At 41.8% G+C, this 19596-nt stretch overlaps 1 protein-coding gene across 1 annotated transcript in view; it reads left to right on the top strand.

The window, feature by feature from the left end:
- CWC27 (CWC27 spliceosome associated cyclophilin) overlaps window positions 1-19596 on the top strand; it is a 158197-nt gene that overhangs the window by 137308 nt on the left and 1293 nt on the right. The window lies entirely within an intron of this gene.

Genomic DNA, 19596 nt, shown 5'->3' with positions numbered 1-19596 from the left:
ATTAGATTTGATATCACAAACAACCTAGGCTAGTAAGAAATCATGTAGCTTTAAAAAGTCATAACTGTATATCCCTTAGTGTTTGATAATCAAGGCAAAACAAACAGTGAATTTGAGCTCAAATACAGACAAGGGGCTCCAAGCTTGCTGATCCAATTGGGGATCCCTTTAAACCAGTGGTCCCCAACCTTTTTGGCCACCAACTGCAGCCCCAGAGCCGGCAGAGTAGAGGCACCCAACTCAGCCTGCCCCCCCCACGATGCCGCCCCCCATTTTCCTCCTCCCTTCTTCGCCCCCCACGCAGCCTCGCAGCCTCCTCCTCCCCCTCATTTTCTCCTCCCTCTTTACCCCCTGTGCAGCTTCACCACCTCTTAAAAGTGCAACTTGAATCCTACTTTGTTCTACTGCTTCAGACCAACACGGCTGCCCACCTGGATCTATCCTCCTTCCCCCCATTTTCCTCCTTTGCCCCCCCCCGTGCAGCCTCGCCGCCTCCACCTCATTTTGATCTTTTAAGGCCGGGGAAGGGGTGGTGAAGCTCCTCCCAGGCTGTCCCCCCACCAAACAACTGTGGGGAAAACCCTCACAGCCAGGGGCAGCTGAGGACACATGGTGCCCCAGGCAGGCACCCCACGCAGCACTTCAAACCCCCCCCCCCCCGGGCCGCAGTGCTCGCCCCCTCCTTCCCTTCCTTTTCTGTCCCGTTCCGTCACCTCTTCCACGTACCGTGGCTGGCAGGACCCGGGGGGGGGAGGGAAGGGAAGGAGAGGGCAGGTGGCGGCTGTGGGCGTGGAGGAGACATACATCCTGCGGCCGGCAGAGCCCAGGCACAGGGGGCAGGAGGTGAAGGGATGGGAAGGGAAAGGAAGGGCGGCCGGTGGCAGTGTTGAGCCACTTGGGAAGGAGGCAAGGGCAGCGTCACTCGCTGCTGCAGCATTTTTCCCAGCCACTCAGCTGATCAGGGAGAGGAGACGGGGAGGCTGCGCGGGGAGCAAAGGAGGGAGAAGGAGACGCCACCGGGGGGGGGGGTGGCAAGGCTGCGCGGCCCTTTGCAAACAGGCCACGGCCCAGTACTGGTCCCTGGCCCGGGGGTTGGGGACCCCTGCTTTAAACAATAGCCTGATGGCAGTGATAGTTCAACTTGAGTACTTAAAATTATTTACTTTATTCCATAATAATGCAGGTGCCTGTTTACAGCTAGTACTGAGCCTGACTGGACAAGAGTAAATACTTGCCTTAAATTGAGACCACATCAGTGCAAATGGATCATTATTTTAAAAAAATTGGCTGTGCCTGTTTTTCCAGTTTTACCCATTTGGGAGAAGGGGGAACCACTGTGGTTGTTCGCTCATTCACAGTATTAATGGCTCATGTCAGCACATGTATTCTGTAGCCAAGAGGTGCTGCCTGAATCATGACCCCAACAAGCAATGGAGTCCCCATATTTTGACCTAAACCAGAGATCCTGCAAAAACAGGCAAAGTGAGAAATCTCTCTGCTTGGGACAAAAGTCTGCCAAGGCTCTCCAAAAAGGGTTTCTGTCTAAGGTTGCAAAACAGGCTAGTTCCAGTCTTCTCCCATCCCACCCTGCAATGGAATGTCCGCAACAATGAGTTCTACCAGGCATAGTACCTGCATTTTTATAGATGGCTGGAAGCATCCTCTCATGTCCCCAAACATCTTACCCAAACACCTTTTGTGTTACCCTATGTTAATGTGCAAAACCAATTGCACACATCCTGCCTCTTTCTCCAGAGTACTGAGATAAAATTAATCTCAAACATGAAACTCTATGGCCCTTCTCAACACCTATCAGGAATCCATTCCCACCTTTTGTTTCAAACTGGGAATCTATTCAAAGACGATCAGTGATTGTTAACTCAATAATATTCCCGGAGAATTATCCCTCCAAACAGTATAAAACATGAGAGCAAATCTCACTCCAGCGTGCAATCTGGGTGTCCAGGCAAATTACACAGCCACAATGTATTGTTGGAACTCTCTGCTGGGGCAAGTGATGCTCTGTATTCTTGGTGCTTGGGGGTGGTGGGGCAACAGTGAGAGGACTTCTAGTGTCCTGGCCCCACTGATGAACCTCCTGATGGCACCTGTTTTTTTTGCCACAGTGTGACACAGAGTGTTGGACTGGATGGGCCACTGGCCTGATCCACATGGCTTCTCTTATGTTCTTACACACACCCCCCCATTCTAAGTAATTGGATCTCTTTCGACATGACACACTGGTCATGCATGTCACCATCTCCATTTCTACATGGACATTGCACATCTGGACAAGTAATATTGCTAGCTGTAACTATCCCTCAAGGTCTCTGTTTCTCACTCCTAATTTTCCTAGTCTCTTGATTGTGTGCAATTTTGATTGCTTTAAGTGTGATTGTATTTTCTACATATTTTTCTACGTAAAACATTTAATCTGGATTATTTTTAATCTGGAGTCTCCTTTCTTGAACTGGACCTTTATATACACTTTGTGAGAGACTCCTCCAAATTAGCTGTACTTATGGTCTGCCTCTGCTAATTTCCCCACAAAAAGAGGAGATCCAAGCAATTCTGGTAACAATATTTACACATAGGGTTGGATCTAGAGTGATTTTTCTGTTCAAGGATGACACTTCAGTTAATGGAACATAAATTTCCTACATGCAGCCAGTTCATTTCCCTGAAATGTTGCTCCTGGGGGATGTGGGAACATGCCAGGGATGTGCATCAGAGACAATTAATTGGCAAAAATTATAGTGTCCCTTCCATGAGCAGAAATTTTAGTCTGGATCCAACCCACCATTTATTTATTTGGAGAATGGAATTAGTATCATTTTGTTCTCAGTTTATATTTTCAGGTAAATTCTTCAATATTTATTTTGCTCCTACATTTTCTAAATATTTGAATATGCATTTATACTATATTTATTCAAAAGGAAGACAAGATTTTTACTTTGTTGGGGGTGGGGGATGGGGGGGACTGTCTTGCACTTGGGTATACAGATCCACTGAGTTTGAGAGGTGATTCACTGCACACACAGGGAGAACTTTGAGGAAAGTATACAGAGAAGCAGAGGAAAAGTGTGAGGGATATTTGCGGCAGAGTGGCAATGAAAGAGAGCCATTTTTACAAATACTACCTTTCAAGCATTTCAAGGAAAGAGAGGAGGAGTCAGGTAGCAGAAATGACAAGCAGTAGTAGGAACAGCAGGAGTGGGTTTGCTCTTCAGTTCCTGGCTCAGAATAGTACTCCACACTAGCCTTTGCTTCCCTGTGCTTCAGGCCAAAATTGCCTAGTAATTTTGATCTTTTTTTCTCCAGAGAGAGAAACTCGAAAAAGCCATTTAGCCCAATATTAGCTATAGTAGCTGAGTTTGTGGACATTTTAGCTAAGGAAGGATATAAGACAAGTAATTAATTTTAAACATCCCGCTGAATTGGAGGTATAATACCTTTTGTTGGGAAAATGTGACCTCTTAGCCTACAGAAGCATTGTGTGGGGGTGCATTGCAAAACAGAGTTACACCCTTCTAAGCTCATTGATTCCAATGAATTTATAAAGCTGCAATTCTGTTTGTGAATGCTCTACCAGGTAGTTCATTTATGTAGTTTTGCCACAGAGTTTCTACCAGTTCCTGGAGGGATGTGATGTCACTTCCAGTTTTTCCCAGAAGTGATGTCATGCTGGCAGCCATTTTTTAAATTTCATTTTTATCCCACCACCCTTCCTTCTATCCTCATTTTAATTTTCTCCCATTGCCCCATCACTGGGCGCTGGCAACCCTTGGAAGGGAAGCAGTTTCTTGCCTTTAAACAATGTGAAACTCTGTGATCCAGTACTACTTCAGAATAGTTATAGTGCAGAGGTGCAAAAAGTGGACAATATATATATATCACTATGTAATAATAACTTAGTTTACACTGTCTTGTGGGAGAGAGTGTTTTAAATTTGGTGTAATCTGCTTTTATTTATAACCTCTATTTTTAGGGGGGCATCTGACTTTCAGGTTGTCATCCTTTTAAGTAAATACAGTATATGGAGCAGGAGTGGCCAAACTGTGCCTCAGGAGCCATATGTGGTTCTTTCATGCATATTGTGTGGCTCTTGAAGCCCCCACTGCCCCTTCAGCTGGCTTGGAGAAGGCATTTCTCTCTTTAAAACACTTATCCAAGCCATGCCAGCTGGTGGCTTGGAGAATGCATTTAAAGTTAAAGTTGCTTTCTTTCCACAGCTTTCTTCCTCCACCTCCCCCACCTATTTGCCTGCCTGCCTGTCTTCCTTGTGGCTCTCTAACATCTGACCTTCATGTCTTGCAGCTCTCAAACATCTGTTGTTTATTCTAAGTAGCTCTTACGTTAAGCAAGTTTGGGCACCCCTGATATGGAGCTACTTCTGTTTTTATAGATGCTTTTGCAATGGTGGTTCTTGTTGCAATTATTCTGTAAATTCTCTACTATCTTACCGAGCTTTCAAACTTGACAAACATAGTCAAAAAGGAAGAAGGAGGGCAAGTAGGAACCCCACTGAACAATCCTTTGGAGCCAAGTCTTCTAAAGACTTGCTTGTTCAAAATCCAAAGAGTTTCTGGCTTGAAAGGAAACAGGGGTCAGTTAACTAGGCTGTGGACAAGGTAGGAGATTTTTAGTACCCAATGCTAACTCTCATTTAAATTTCTCTGTTGCCAACATTCAACATAATTGACGTCCTGTATGGTGGGACTGCTTTCCTGAAGAGAGGAGGGTGCAATGAGAGGGATTCAGACTGAGACTGCACATTATTTTCTGAGGCTAGCTGGGGTTAGTTCTTTCTGTAAGTAATTGAAAACCCCCGGGTAGTCTTGAATTCCCCCCTTCTCACCTTATGTGCTGATTACTCACCAGATGCTCCTGAAGCATAAAACAATGTCAGTGATAAGTGGATTTACTCTTTTTTTCTTTCTTTGGTGCAGTCTCCTCTGAGGGAGCCTGCCAGGTGATAAGAAGAAATGACTCTGTCCAGGGACATTTTATTTTCCTTCTTAGCCTCACAGCAACTACATTAAATTTATTCTAGTACATTTTGTTAATCAAGAATTCATTTATCCACTTCAGTGGCTTCAGAGTTAGAGAGACTTTGTTACCTTGCAGGGACCTCATTTTGACCTCAAGAGATTTGTTTATGAATTCTCTTCAGCAATTAGCTTTATTATTTGGAGTTTAGAGATGGTACATCTGTCTTTCTTGCATTGCTCCTACTAATTAACCTTTTTTTAAAAAAAATCATGATTTTGGGTTTGTACCAAAGTCTCTTCCAGTCTTGCGATTAATTATCTGCTCCCACTAGGGTTTTAAAATACACCTTTAAGACTGGCAATTACAGATGCAGGCCACTGCATATTGCTGCTGCAGCACCTTCATTCAGTTCAGCGAGGCTCATGCAGGTCCAGTGGATATTGAAGGGAGGGAGCATATAATGACTATCTTGCTGAATTTCACCAGAGTGCTTTATTGGCAATTCCATGAGCCACTGACCTTAACAAAGCAAGTGGTAGAAAGGACCTGGATCAGGATCTTGGTCAAAAGTACCTTGCATAGGTGCCAGCTTCTTGGGTTTCTCTGCCATATGACATAGCTATGCTCACCAGTAGCCAAAATAGTAGTAATAGGTTTTGTTTTCTATTTAATTTTTTGCAGAAGTTCGGTCCAAGGCTACTGATTTATTGAACAGGAAGAAGCCTTTTGTTGTTGTTGGGAACAGCATAGATCAATTAACTGATAATGAAGTTTGTGAGTGCAGGGGCTGATTTTGTGATTGCATTCTATTCATAGCCAAAGTTATGGAGAGTTAAACATGCCTAAGCCCATGGAATCAAAAGGCCTTGGCCATGCCTCGGAATAGGATCAGGTTAAATTTTTCGTTTACTTTTGGATTTCACATTTTACCTCCCCCCTGCAACTATTTATTTTTCCTTTGTTTTCTGTTCTTATTTTATTTGTGTTTGTTTGCTTGATCTCTCTCTTTCTCTCTGCTTTTTAGTCTTTCCTTTCTTTACACTTCTTCCTCAATTTATTTTTCTTTTTGGCCTCTATTGTTTCTCATCTGTCTCTCCCCTTCCTGTGCCACCCGCTACTCTGTTGGAAATGAAAAGAGTGCCAGTGAATTCATTCTTCCAGAACAGCTAACACTTCTTTTCCTTGGGAAGGAGACCTCCTCTGCCTTTGATCTGCATACTCTCTCATCTGTTCTGCCTGCCTGCCTGTTTTGTGTGTGCTACACAGTCATAGGGCAACTGGAGAAAGAGGCCTATTATGCATGAGTGTTTTTCTTCGCTTTCACCATGCATGTCCATTGGGCTTTCTTTGTCTTTCTGCATCGATTTTCCTCCCTTTAGCATTGCGTTCACTTTCTGGTTGCTGTTTCTTTGGGTTTTCTGAGAGTCCTTTTGTGCCGATTTTTCCCTTGTTTCACTTCCAAGCCAAAGGTAATTCAAAAGTGTACAGATTTTCTTAGATTCCCCCCCCCCCGCCCTTTTGCTCAAGCTCCCCTGCCCACATTGAGGTTGTTCCACCCATTCTGCACCTTCCACCATCCTTTCCCCCTCTTCACTGTACAAGTTCCATTTCCCCCTCATTTAAAATGTTTTAATTTTTTTTTACAAGCAGCATGAGTCTAGCGATATGAGACTATCACTAGTCTCAAATTGCTGAATAAAAAAATTAAACATGGGGGAAAGTTTAAAAGGAACTGTGCAAGGTTTAGTTCCCTGCTGGTATTGACTTGAAAGGGAGATTGGAGAGGAGGCAAACAGCAGCATCCCTAGTGCAAAAAACCAAAACGGATTTCAGTGCTGCATTCAAACAAAATAAAGGGAAGAATCTCAGTAAGGAATGAAATTGGCATGACGTAAAGCGAGACAGTGAGATGGGAAGTCTAAAGCTTTGAAAGCATTTTTCTCTTTCATGCTTCAGTGAACAGAATGGGGGGGGGGGATTTTGCTCTGAAAATTTTCATTAAGATGTGTGTGTGTGTGATGGGGCAGAGTGTTGCAACATTTTATCTTTTGTTTGTGGCTGAACTTTCCAAATACAGTGACTCAAGAGCTTTGGCAGGAATATTTAGGATTTAAAGAAATACTTTCCTGGTTATATACTCCCTTTTATGGGCAGGTAATGAGGGCATTATGAAACAAGAAGCACATTTTGGGGCTAACTGTATGTATACATAGGGGCCATAATCCTGAACACAATGACTCTGTCAGCTGCTTGGGCATGTACTAGCAGGGATCTAGGGTAAGCAGTTGGACATTTCTCTTTCTGTGATACAGAAAGAGAGTCTTGCAGTCTGCTTCAGTGAGGAGAGAGAAGCAGATCCATGAACTTTATAGTATGCATTGGTTCAGGATTGGCTTCTGGGATCAGCTCTGGCAGGATTCCAGGCTATTAGTACTTTTCCTCTCGAACATCCTGCCATTCTCTCCTCTGAACAGTCCCAATGACGGATAAAGAAATAAAAGTGTGCCTTTTTGACAGAGCCCCTGAGGCAAGCCCTGTGGTCCCCAAGAGACCATAGTTCAGGGATACATGTACACAGTATCCCCAGAGCAGTTCTGAATTCCCCTTAATTTAGAATGTCTGCTCTAGGCACTGTTGCATAGGATAGTATGAGTACTATGAAATAGTATGAGTACTTGTTTGGATGATGGTCACCATGTGAAACAAAGTTCCATTGATTTCCATGGAAGATTTGCACCTAATTGTGCTTAAAGTTCTCTTAGTGACACTTAGACCTACTTAGAAATGTTCCTTTCCTAAAGCTTGGAGCTTAGGCTGCTACTCTTTCCTCAGTACTGAAAATGGGGCCTTTTAAAATCAGTGGAACTTATCAGGTTCAATGTGGCCAAGTGCAAAGTAATGCACATTGGGGCCAAGAATTCCAGCTACAAATACAAGTTGATGGGTTGTGAACTGGCAGAGACTGACCAAGAAAGAGATCTTGGGGTCATGGTAGATAACTCACTAAAAATGTCAAGACAGTGTGCGATTGCAATAAAAAAGGCCAACGCCATGCTGGGAATTATTGGGAAGGGAATTGAAAACAAATCAGCCAGTATCATAATGCCCCTGTATAAATCGATGGTGCGGTCTCATTTGGAGTACTGTGTGCAGTTCTGATCACTGCACCTCAAAAAGGATATTATAGCATTGGAAAAAGTCCAGAAAAGGGCAACTAGAATGATTAAAGATTTGGAACACTTTCCCTATGAAGAAAGGTTGAAACGCTTGGGGCTCTGTAGCTTGGAGAAACGTCGACTGCGGGGTGACATGATAGAGGTTTACAAGATTATGCATGGAATGGAGAAAGTAGAGAAAGAAGTCCTTTTCTCCCTTTCTCACAATACAGGAACTCGTGGGCATTCAATGAAATTTCTGAGCAGTCAGGTTAAAATGGATAAAAGGAAGTACTTCTTCACCCAAAGGGTGATTAACATGTGGAATTCACTGCCACAGGAGGTGGTGGCGGCTACAAGCATAGCCAGCTTCAAGAGAGGATTGGATAAAAATATGGAGCAGAGGTCCATCAGTGGCTATTAGCCACAGTGTGTGTGTGGGGGGGTGTGTATATATATATATATATATATATATATATTGGCCACTGTGTGATACAGAGTGTTCGACTGGATGGGCCATTGGCCTGATCCAACATGGCTTCTCTTATGTTCTTAATTGCAATAATAGATTTATAAGGCTGGAGTGGCAGTTATGTTTGGAATTTTTAGAAAAGTAATACATTGTCGGGATGGAACCTTAGGTGTGAAAGAAATTAAAAACCTTGTGACATACTTAGGCTGTACCTAACAAGTGAAAGTCAGAGCTTGGAAATCCCTTTAATGTATTTTGGAAGTAACTGCAACAGCCGTCAGAAAGTTTAAAAAGCCAGCTGTTTCCTCTTTCAGCTATACTGACAGGGTGAACCTGACATACCATATAAAATACAGTGGTGATTATTTACAATAGTCATGTCTTTGGTCTACTTTGCAGTATGATTAATCATGCTAAACTAATTTGATTTTAAATATGGAAGTGATTTGTAGGTTTTCTTCATGATCTATTTACCCTCTGATGTTTATCCTGGCAACGTCCAAGGGGTACATTTCTAACCAAGCCTTTGTTTTTGGTGAATGTGTCAGTTTGTTTCAGCAACACTTGTGACTGTGCCTTCGGCTTTGCTATACTTTCAGAGCATGCAAAACTAAAAATGGGGCAAAAAATTTGTCCCTCGTGAGTAGACTCTCTGTGTGGTGTCAGGAGAACAGCTTGTTGGCTGGAGCTGTACCTCTTCTTGGCAGCAGACAACCATCCTTTTTTTAAAGGAGGGAGGGTTTGTCTCATGCTCAGACTAGCCCTGTCTCAGTGGCATAAAACCAAGGTTCTTCTGAAAAGGGAAAGTTTGGTTTCTTTCCTAAAGAATCTCAGCATGGGGTTGATGGGGCTATCTGATTAATTCCTGGTAGGGAGGATGGGTCTTTTGCAAAGGCTGAGATAGGCAAGGTTGCAGTGAGTTCCATCCCTTCATCTCACGTATGTTTTAACATTCAGGCATAATTCAGAAGAGCATTAGTGAGAGAGTGCTAAATTGAGGTGGTGACTATGCTGAGGAATCCCAGGTCTAAAACTCCCATCAGTTATATCCATCCTAGATTTCTGTAAAGTCTTAAAGCAACCTGTCTATACCATATGTTTAATATCACTTTAAAAATCAATATTCCATGTCTGGTTCTTTATGATTCTGTCCTAGTGTTTCCTTGATCAGAGAGGAAAATCATACAGCAGCATAAAGCAGAATTAGCTACAGGAGACATGAACAATTGTTAAAGGAGGTACAAGCATATCCTGTGCTATTTCACATGGTATTAGACATGGGCATGAATCAAACAATGAACTGCAATTCATGCATGAATGGGGCCAATTTTTGGTTTGTTCTGAACCAATCTGAACTTCGGTGCTTCATTTGTTTTGTTTTTGCAGTTCGTTTTCCCAGACAGCCTGGCAGTGATTCAATCAATTCCAAGCAATGCTGGGGGTGGATTCTGGGAGTCCTAGAAACACCCATAGCAGCTTAATTGGCAGTTCTGATAGCCAATCATGGAGCTACCATTCTGCAACACGAAGAGTTGTTGTGAGAGCTGAAGCTGAGCTTTCCTGGGAGCACCTGTTTTGGGGGCTGTAACTCAGACATTCCAAATCCAATCTTTGCCAAACTTGGAAGGAGAGCCTGCTCAAGGCTCCCAGTGAGTTTTACACCTCACTAACCAAATGAATCAGTGAGACATAAACTGGGTCAGAGATGAAGTGAAATGAACCACCATTTCCCCAGGTTTATGCCCAACCCTACATGGTATCTCACTTCAGCCTATGGCTGCCTCTAACATAGACAACATTGGGTTCTGTCATCTTGTCCTGATCCCTCGTACTCATTGGTCAAATTCTGAACAAAGTCTTTTATCTTGTTTCCTGACTATTTCCTCTTCCTCCATTCCAACTATCTGATTGGTTTTATTGTTTCTCTTTCTTTTTTATCTTATTGGCAAGTAAACTGTTTCAGTTTTGTCTCTGGAGGCGCATAATTCTGAGATGTGGAGATGTCTCCCATATTCCAGCCAAGCTGTTTCTGCAGCGGAAGCATTTTACTTCTTTTGGCAATAGTCATCTTAGGTGCTTAAAATGTTTCAGGATCCATGTGGCCTGTGTAAACATCCCCCACCCAATTTGCTTGGGCCTATGTCCTGGATCAGAGTGAGTTCTACCAGCCCATATGCATTTGTTGTACCATAGCTAAACTCCAAAAGTTACAGTATAAAGAACTGTGTTGCTGAATGATAGAAGTGATTGACAAAATACATTTTCATATTGTTGACAAAACATATTTTCATGTTACTGATATATTCTAAACTATCAAGGGTTTATATACTGGAAACAACTCTCTAACAAGTCTTGATATGTATTCTCATAGGAGATTGTAATATCTAGGCTTGCTTTCAGTTCAGTAAAATTAGTGATTTATTGAGGCAAATGGGTCAGGAATTTATTATGCTGGGAGTCACAATAAGACTGTTGTTTTGGGTTCCTCCCAGCCTCCCCCCCCCCCCCAAGAAAAAGGTTATTCAATCAAGATGAAAGAAAAACAGATGAAGCATTTTGTAATAGCTATACTAAGGTTATGTTTTCAGTTAAACAAGAAATTTATGTGGTCACAAGCTGTACTATGTGTTAATCAGTATATTAATTGTTGCAAATTCTTCCGTTTGTTTGGTTTTTTTGTCCAATATTTTAGCTTAAGAGCAGTCCAAAGCACACTTACTTGACAGTAAACCTCAGTAAATACCCTGGGACATTCTTCTTAGTAATGACCATTGTGCAAAAATACCTATTTTAAAAAATATTTTCAGACAAGCTGGGGACTCACACCACCTCTGCTGGACCTGACTATCTCTCTTCCCAGTGCTTCATTTGTCTCCAGTCCAGTCATCACTTTCCTTCCCACCCCTCTTCCTACATCCACCTCATCACCATTTTCTCTCACCCTTTCCTTTCTTTCTAGGCTGAACAGAAAACCTGACTTAGGTGCTTTGTGCACCAAGTCTCTTGCCACTACTATCAGCCTGCCGATTGCAGAAGGGTTCAGACATGCCTTCTTCTTCTTCCCTCCCCCCTCCCCTTCCTCATGCCTGGCTGGGCAGGGATGAGTGGTCTGCTACTGTTAATACTTCCTCCCCTGCCTCATTCCTTCCACTTCCTTCTCCAATCCCTGCTAGTCCTGTTTCTTTCTTCCCCTTGTTGTCCCCACCTCTCTCCCCTGCCACTTTGTCTTGCTGCTGTGCTCCTTCCTTGACCTGCTGCTGCTTTTCTCACATTCCTGCAGTCTCTTCCTCATCTTCTCCATTACTGCTCTCTTTGTGTCTTCCTCTTCTCTCTGTTGCAGCATTCTTTCAGGGGGCTGCTAGGCAGTTGCCTCAAAATGCAGCTGAGATCTCACAATTTAGCATTGTGAAACCTTAGCTTTAACATCTTTATTTTTTTAAAAAAAATCTCCACCACCTTTTCCCCTTCCTTTTCAAGCTTTTTCCTCTCCTTTTCAAGTTTTTCTACAAACTTGGGGGCTGTCCCAGGTTTGTAGAAAAACCCTCCTTCTCTGTACATGGTCCTATTGTGTGTGTGTGTTTAATCTACGTTCTGAGGCCATGTTCAAAATTAGATATATAGTTATTACAGGCTCCTTTTTGAAAGGCCCTTTAAGTAACTTAAAACAGAATAATAAAAATCATAGTTAAGCCATCAATAAATCACACTAAAACAAGAATGTTCCTTACTGAAAGTGTGGTGACACTTGAAATAAAATGACTCCTGATAAGCTTAATTCATGGGATAAGAGTCAGTATGTATGAGAGAGACTTAAAAGTCCACCCCTGTACCTTTAATTTACTCCAGAAATACGCGATAACCAGCACAATCATAACATATTGTTATTATATGAGCCATGCAGTTAGCTCTACACAGAAGCTATCCCTCCACATTCTGGACCAGTTTTGTTAGGACATGCAAAACAATAGCCATCTCCTTATTTTCCAGAAAGGAGTACAACTGGGCATATCTGCCAACATCCCAATCATGGAAATAGAACCATGAATCCAGACAAATACTGGGTTCAGCAATACTCCTAAAGTGCTACTCAAAGGGGAGTGTAACCCCACCCAGAATAGGCAAATCTCCTATATCTGTCTTCCACTCTTAATTCCATTTTGCCAGTGTTGAGCTTCAGTTAAGTTTTAGAGGTACTGTTTGTTTCCTAGATTACAGAGCCTAACAGACAAGTTGAAACCCTATAGTACTTGGCAGAACATCTCCGCTAGACTGGAACATTATCTTCTCGTACCATCTTCTAGAACTGCCTTGTAAGACAGCAGTGGAACTTTGCAGATCAGTACTCCCTTCCCTAAACCTATAACCCAGAAAGCAATCACAGTGGCTGATTTCAAAAAGCTGCTGAGAAGTAATTTTAGAGAAATAATAGGGGTACAAGAACATAAGAGAAGCCATGTTGGATCAGGCCAATGACCCATTCAGTCCAACACTTTGTGTCACACAGAGGCCAAAATCCAAGTGCTATCCAAGGGTCCACCACCAGTGCCAGAACTCCAGAAGCCCTTCCACTGTTGCCTCCCCAAGCCCAAGAATACAGAACATCAGTGCCCCAGACATAGTGTTCCCCCAGACATAGTGTTCCATCTATACATTGTGTCTAATCGCTACTGGTGGACCTATCCTCCATATGTTTATCCAGTCCCCCCTTGAAGCTGTCCATGCTTGTAGCCGACACCACTTCCTGCAGCAGTGAATTCCATGTTAATTACTCTTTGGGTGATGAAGTAATTACTTTTATCTGTTCTAAGCCTGCTGCTCATTAATTTCATTGAGTGCTCACAAGTTCTTGTATTGTAATAAAGGAAGAAAAGTACTTCTTTCTCTGTGTTCTTTGTTGCATGCATAATTTTGTAAACCTCTGTCATGTCATCCCTCAATCATCAGTTTTCCCAAGATAAAGAACCCCTAATCTCCTTAACCTTTCTTCACAGAGAAGGCATTCTATCCCTTAATCATTTTCATTGCCTTTTTCTTCATCTTTTCCAATGCTATAATATCTTTTTTGAGGTGCGGTGACCAGAACTGTACAAAGTATTCCAAATGAGGCTGCACCATCAATTTATACAGGGGCATTATGATACTGGCTGATATGTCTTCAATCCACTTCTTAATAATCCCCAGCATAGCATTTGCCCTTTTTTTTTGCATTCACATATTGAGTCAACATCTTCAGTGAATTATCTACCAGTACTCCAAGATCTCTCTCCTGGTAATTTACTGCCAGTTCGGACGCCATCAACATATATTTATAGCTAGGATTTTTGGTTCCATTGTGCATTACTTTGCACTTGCCCACATTGAACCTCATTTCCACATTGATGCCCTTTCACCCAGCCTCAACAAATTCCTCTGCAGGCCCCACAGTCCTTCCTGATTCTCACCACTCTACCCAGGGGTGTCAAACTCATTTGTTATGAGGGCCAGATCTGACATAAATGAGACCTTGTCGGTCCAGGCTATCTGTGTACCTATATAAGATTAGATAGCAGATATACAAACTTTATAAAGGACACAAACACAATTATTTTTTTTAAAAAAAACCCTGAAAATAATTAATTAATTATGCTTAAAACATTAGGACTCATTGGTCTTAAAGGAGCTTTCTTTGTATCTCTCCCATGGGATCCCAGGAACTGGGCAAAGGAAGCTCTGACTCTTTCCTTCCTTCCCCAGGGAATGAGGAAGGGAAGGAGCTTCAGCCAATAGAAGGAAGAGAGGCTTCACTCAGTAGCTCTGCTGTGCGATTGAGAGAGCCTGGAAAAACAAGCTCTGCCTTCTCCCCTTCCTCCCCAAGGAGGAGGCTCAGCCAATGTAGAAATAGAGGTTTTGCTCTGTAGCTCCTGTGCGATTGAGCAAACCTTGCAAAGCAAGCTGTTATGCAGAAGGAAGCAAGAGAGAGGGAGAAGGAAGCAGATGACAGCCAGTTGCTTGGGGGCCTGATTCAGCCCCCAGGCCGCATGTTTGACATCCTTGACTTAGACCATTTCTACAGTAGTGAAATTCCCTGCATTGATGTTTTTAAAACTGCATGTTATGTGAAATTTTCTACAGTAGACTTTTCTTCAACATGCGCAAACCCAGTTTTCTCCTTCTTACCCCACATTCTCAGACTAAAATGGGATTCCGAAAATGTGGGGTAAGGAGAAAACTTTGAGTTTACACCTGGTGAGGAAAAATCTACTGCAGAAATTTTCACATAACGCACAGCATTGATGCCCGGAATTTCACTATTGAAATGGTCTTAGTGTCATCCATAAACTTAAGTCACTTTGCTGCTTATTCCCAGCTCCAAATCATTAATGAACAAGTTAAGAACCACCGGACCTAGTATCAAGCCCTGCGGTACCCGACTTCCTTTTAAATTTCCTTTAATCTGATTAAAGCTCCTTGACTAAAAGTGAACAGTCAAAACCCCCCCTTTTTAAGTAGCCTTATCTGGACACAACAGTAAACCAATGAAAAAATGTTGCAACATCAAGGGTAAGGTTAGGGAATCTGTCAAATAAAAGGAGTAAAACTAACTTGTGATGAGACAAAGATGAAAAAATTACTTAGGTACTGTGTTACAAACCTATTTCTATGGCTAAAATAAAGAGGACACTCCAATAAAAGATGTACTAAAGTACAAATTTTCTCCTGAGAACAATCATAAAGGCAGTCTGAGTAAGGAGTCTTTATTAATCTTTCCTTCATGAGAGTAGGCTGCGCATTCAATCAAGATAATAATTTGGGATAGCTAGATTAAAAAGCATAGGAAGGCAATGATTTCAGTGGAGGAATACCAAAAAGTAAAGAGCTAACCCTGCGGGCACAAGACCATGTGTCCAAGTATCCCTTTCTTGGATGTTCTTCTTTATATAGGACTTAATAAATGTGTCCTGTAGGGCTTAGTACTAGGTCCGGTGCTTTTTAACTTGTTCATTAATGATTTGGAGTTCTAGGCACAGAATAATATCAGGCTTTAGTCCAATAAGAGAGAGTTTTGTGTCAAGAATCTTGGACCAAGAGGATTTATGAGAATCTGTTTTTAATAAAGACAAGTTCAGTTACTATATAGCACTTTATGGTGCAAATTGAAGGCCAGTTGCCAACCTTTAGCCTCCAAGGATAGTTGACATAATTCTGTTAGTAGGGACACTACACATTTTGGTGGGTTGGTCAATTTATGAAAGAAATGAAGTAGAGGGAGGTACCCCACTGCTTACTACCTTCCACTGTGAAAACTGTGCATTTATATATGCTGTTTCTTGTTAATTAATCAGTTTTTTATACTCAGGAGGACTAGTCCTCTTATCCCATGACTGCTGAGTTTACTTAGGAGCTTTTGATGAGGAACTTTATCAAAACCTTTCTGGAAGTCTATATAAACAACATCCACTGGGTCACCCTTGTCCACATATTTGTTCACCCCATCAAAGAATTTTAAAAGGTTAGTGAGACAAGATCTTCCCATACAGAATCCATGCTGATTCTTCCTCTGTAACTCAATAGCAACTCCCTGTTTACATAAATGCTAAACTTAATAGCATTATGGTCAGTGCTTAATAGCTTTATGGTCATTGAGAGTATCTAGAATTCCAATCTCTTTCTCCTGACCATTGGGTCAATATCTCTTAGAAATGAGCCATCCTGAACCAGAGACTTTTCATTGCTCTGCCACCTTTTTTAAGTGCCAGAAACTTGGAGGCCATCTCTTTTGTACAGGACCTGCTTGTTCTATCCCAGTGCCTAACAGGCTTAAACTCTTTCTCCCTTCACCATTGTCTCATCCATACATTGAGACACCTGGCCCCACCTACTTTCTAAAAAGAGTTGGTGGGCATCAGAAAAGGTGTTGGCAAGCATAGTGGCACCCACGGGCACCACGTTGAGGACCCCTAATCTAACTTAGTGACATTAGCCTGGCTGCTCACAGAATTCTAAGGATCAAAGAAGAATCATATCCCAAAAGAATGAGCAGTTATATTACTTACAATGATATTTCTCTTATTCTGACAAGACCATGTCAATTTCATAGCTTTTCTGTCTAGTGTGTGATCTTTCAAAATTTTCTTTACAAATTCATAGATAGCTGCAGAAAAAGGAAAGTAAAAACTAGCATTTCAGAGGTTAGAAATAAACATCTAAACGTTGGAGTTTTGATGAAAAGAATTATTCCTACAGGCACAACTTGTGCAACATGTTGTGATGTGGGAAAGTGTTTGATATGCCATGGGTGGATGGGAAATACCTGATTTGCAGTTCTTAAATCTGTCATTAATAAAAAGGAGAAAAGGTTGAAGGATCCTTTTCAAAAAGTAAAAAGAGAAACATTTTTCCTAACATGCCAGTTTTACGTACTAATAAGGCCAGAGTTGATATGTTGATCCAGACCAGACTTTCCTGCTACTTACAGCCAAACAAGATAGTTTGGACACCCACCCACGTTGACAGACCTCATATCATTAGAAATTTGAATAATTGAAGCTAAGACAAACATGGTTAAGATAGCTAATTAATGATAGAAAGAACTGGGTTTTGAAAGGATTGTTAGTGTTTAATCTTGTATACTGTAAAGGCTGCTTTCCTGTAGAGTTCATACTTTCGGTTACCAGTTTGAGTTTTCAGAATTATTCCATCCATTTTGAAAATTATTGAGTGAAATACAGCTAAATTGAGAAGCAATCCTAGTAGATAAATTAATGTCTGTTTTCTGAGGTTCGCTCCAGTACAGTGTTTCCTCTAAGCTGAGTTAGCGTGAACTAGCTCACATATATTTATATTAGCTCAGGAAAGATGACCCCCCCCCCCCAAAAAAAGCACAATAATTTATGCAGTAGGTCACAACAGTAATGCCAGTAACTCACAACTTTAATACCAGTAACTCACAAAGTAGAATTTTTGTTCACAAGACTCTGCAACTTAGAGGAAACATTGCTCCAGTACTGATGTATTGTCATTCTCAGAGCCTCGTTGTGGTAGCTTCCAATACTTAGTTTTTAGTTTAGTTTATTTGTAATTTGTATCCCGCCCTTCCCACCAGGTGGCTCAGGGCGGTTTACAGCATATAAAATCTAACATAAGAATATAAAAAATTAAACATTTCACACAGTTTACATAGTTAAAACATTAAAAACATACAGCAATCTTATAAAAACTACACTCAGTTTCAAGTTTCAAGTGCCGGTTAGTTGTAAGCCAGCCGGAAGAGGACTGTCTTACAGGCCCTGCGGAATTGAGCGAGATCCCGCAGGGCCCTTACCTCTTCCGGCAGCTGGTTCCACCAGGAAGGGGCCATTACAGAGAAGGCCCCCCTAGTAGATTTCTGGGAAATACAGAACATTCCGACTGATGGGGGTTTACAGGAATCTATCAGTAACTTTATGCACAACTTTTGGTATTTACCTCTCTTTCCTGTTAGCTGTATTGTTTCATATATTTGCTCGGGGTGTGCAAAAAAAATAATTTTCAGGTTTGGGTATGCTGAAACCAAAAAATATCAGTCTTTCCCAATATTCCCAAATCCCAATACTATTATGGTATTCAGATTCTGGAAATATTCAGGAAAGCCTATGCGGAATGGACAATTGAAAAGGCATTTAAAGGTATTGCAATCGCTTTAAATGCCTTCTCCTGGCAGTGCAATTTGAGAAGCCAATCCCAGCTAAGGTGACACAGAGCTCTCAGTCAATCCCAAGCTGGCTCCTTTTGCAGATTGGTTTACACTGAGCTGCAAGAGGAGCCATACCCAGCTGGGCCACGGTGAGTTCACCTGGAAGGCATTTAAAAGGAGTGATCCCTTTGAACACCATCTGAATTCTCCAAGCCACAGTGTCTCATGTCTTGGAGAAGGCATTTAAAGGGACCATAATCCTTTTATATGCCTTTAAGGTCATCTAACTATCTATCTAGTCATCCTGGATTTTGGGGGGATTTATGAGGCTTGGCCATTTCGACTAGTGCCCAAAATGGCTATACAGCTGAATCAGTAACCAAAAATACCAATAAGGTCTTTTCCAGGCAGTTTTTCCAGCTTGGATTTAGCCAAATGCAAACCCCTAATATTTGCAAGTAGCTGGAGAGTTTTGTGGGCTTTGGTAAATGCTTCTGAATAATCAGTGCATAACAAAGATGTATTAAACGTATATTTATTTCAGAAAATTATATAGAAGTATGATAGTGAACAAACAAAATATGCTAATATACTTGTACAGTTTAGATCTTAAATTGTTTAGGTTGCAGTTCCTCATTGGGGTGGGGTGGGGAATGACTAGTCCTTCGCCTTGAAAGCTAGAGATGAAGAGTACAATCAGTCATTGAAAGCTTTCTTCTGATTAAGCAGAGGTTTTCATCCACAATGGTTATTTTTTAAAAAGTGTTCAAATTAAAAATAAAGTGCTAAGCATGAAGTTTAAATGCAGGAAGGAAAAATTACTGTACACATTCACCTGCCCTGAGCCTGCCTCGGCAGGGAGGGCAGGGTATAAATAAAATTTTATTATTATTATTATTATTATTTTAAAAAATTAATAAATCAGAGTTAAAATTGTTTAAGCAGTCTGGCTATGCCCTGAGGAGTCAAATATTAGCTATGCTTCCCTTCCCACAAGTGACAAACTTGACCCCAAGAGCTGAACTGTTGTGTAGGCGAGAAGCTACTTCTTTTAAGAGAGGCAGAAGGTTATGAGAACCAGTTGCTTGACCAAGGAGGTAAATGAATCTTGGGAGTCACAAGTGCAGGAAGGATCAAGGCACCAACATGGAGCACCAAACATAGATGCCACATACTGACGTCAAATCAAAAACCTATTGCTACCGACAGGCATTCTGCGATAATTCATAGATATGGTGGCTTGCCCTTAGGCTCACCAATCCCCAGGTCCCAGCAGGGGTTCTTCCACTTTCCCAGACTCCTTCCCGCCCCCAGTCAGCTGGCTG

This window comes from Heteronotia binoei, chromosome 4, assembly GCF_032191835.1.
Source record: "Heteronotia binoei isolate CCM8104 ecotype False Entrance Well chromosome 4, APGP_CSIRO_Hbin_v1, whole genome shotgun sequence".
NCBI classification, from domain to species: domain Eukaryota; kingdom Metazoa; phylum Chordata; class Lepidosauria; order Squamata; family Gekkonidae; genus Heteronotia; species Heteronotia binoei.
The sequence above is the reverse complement of the archived record's forward strand: the minus strand, read 5'-3'. Positions and strand labels throughout refer to the sequence as shown.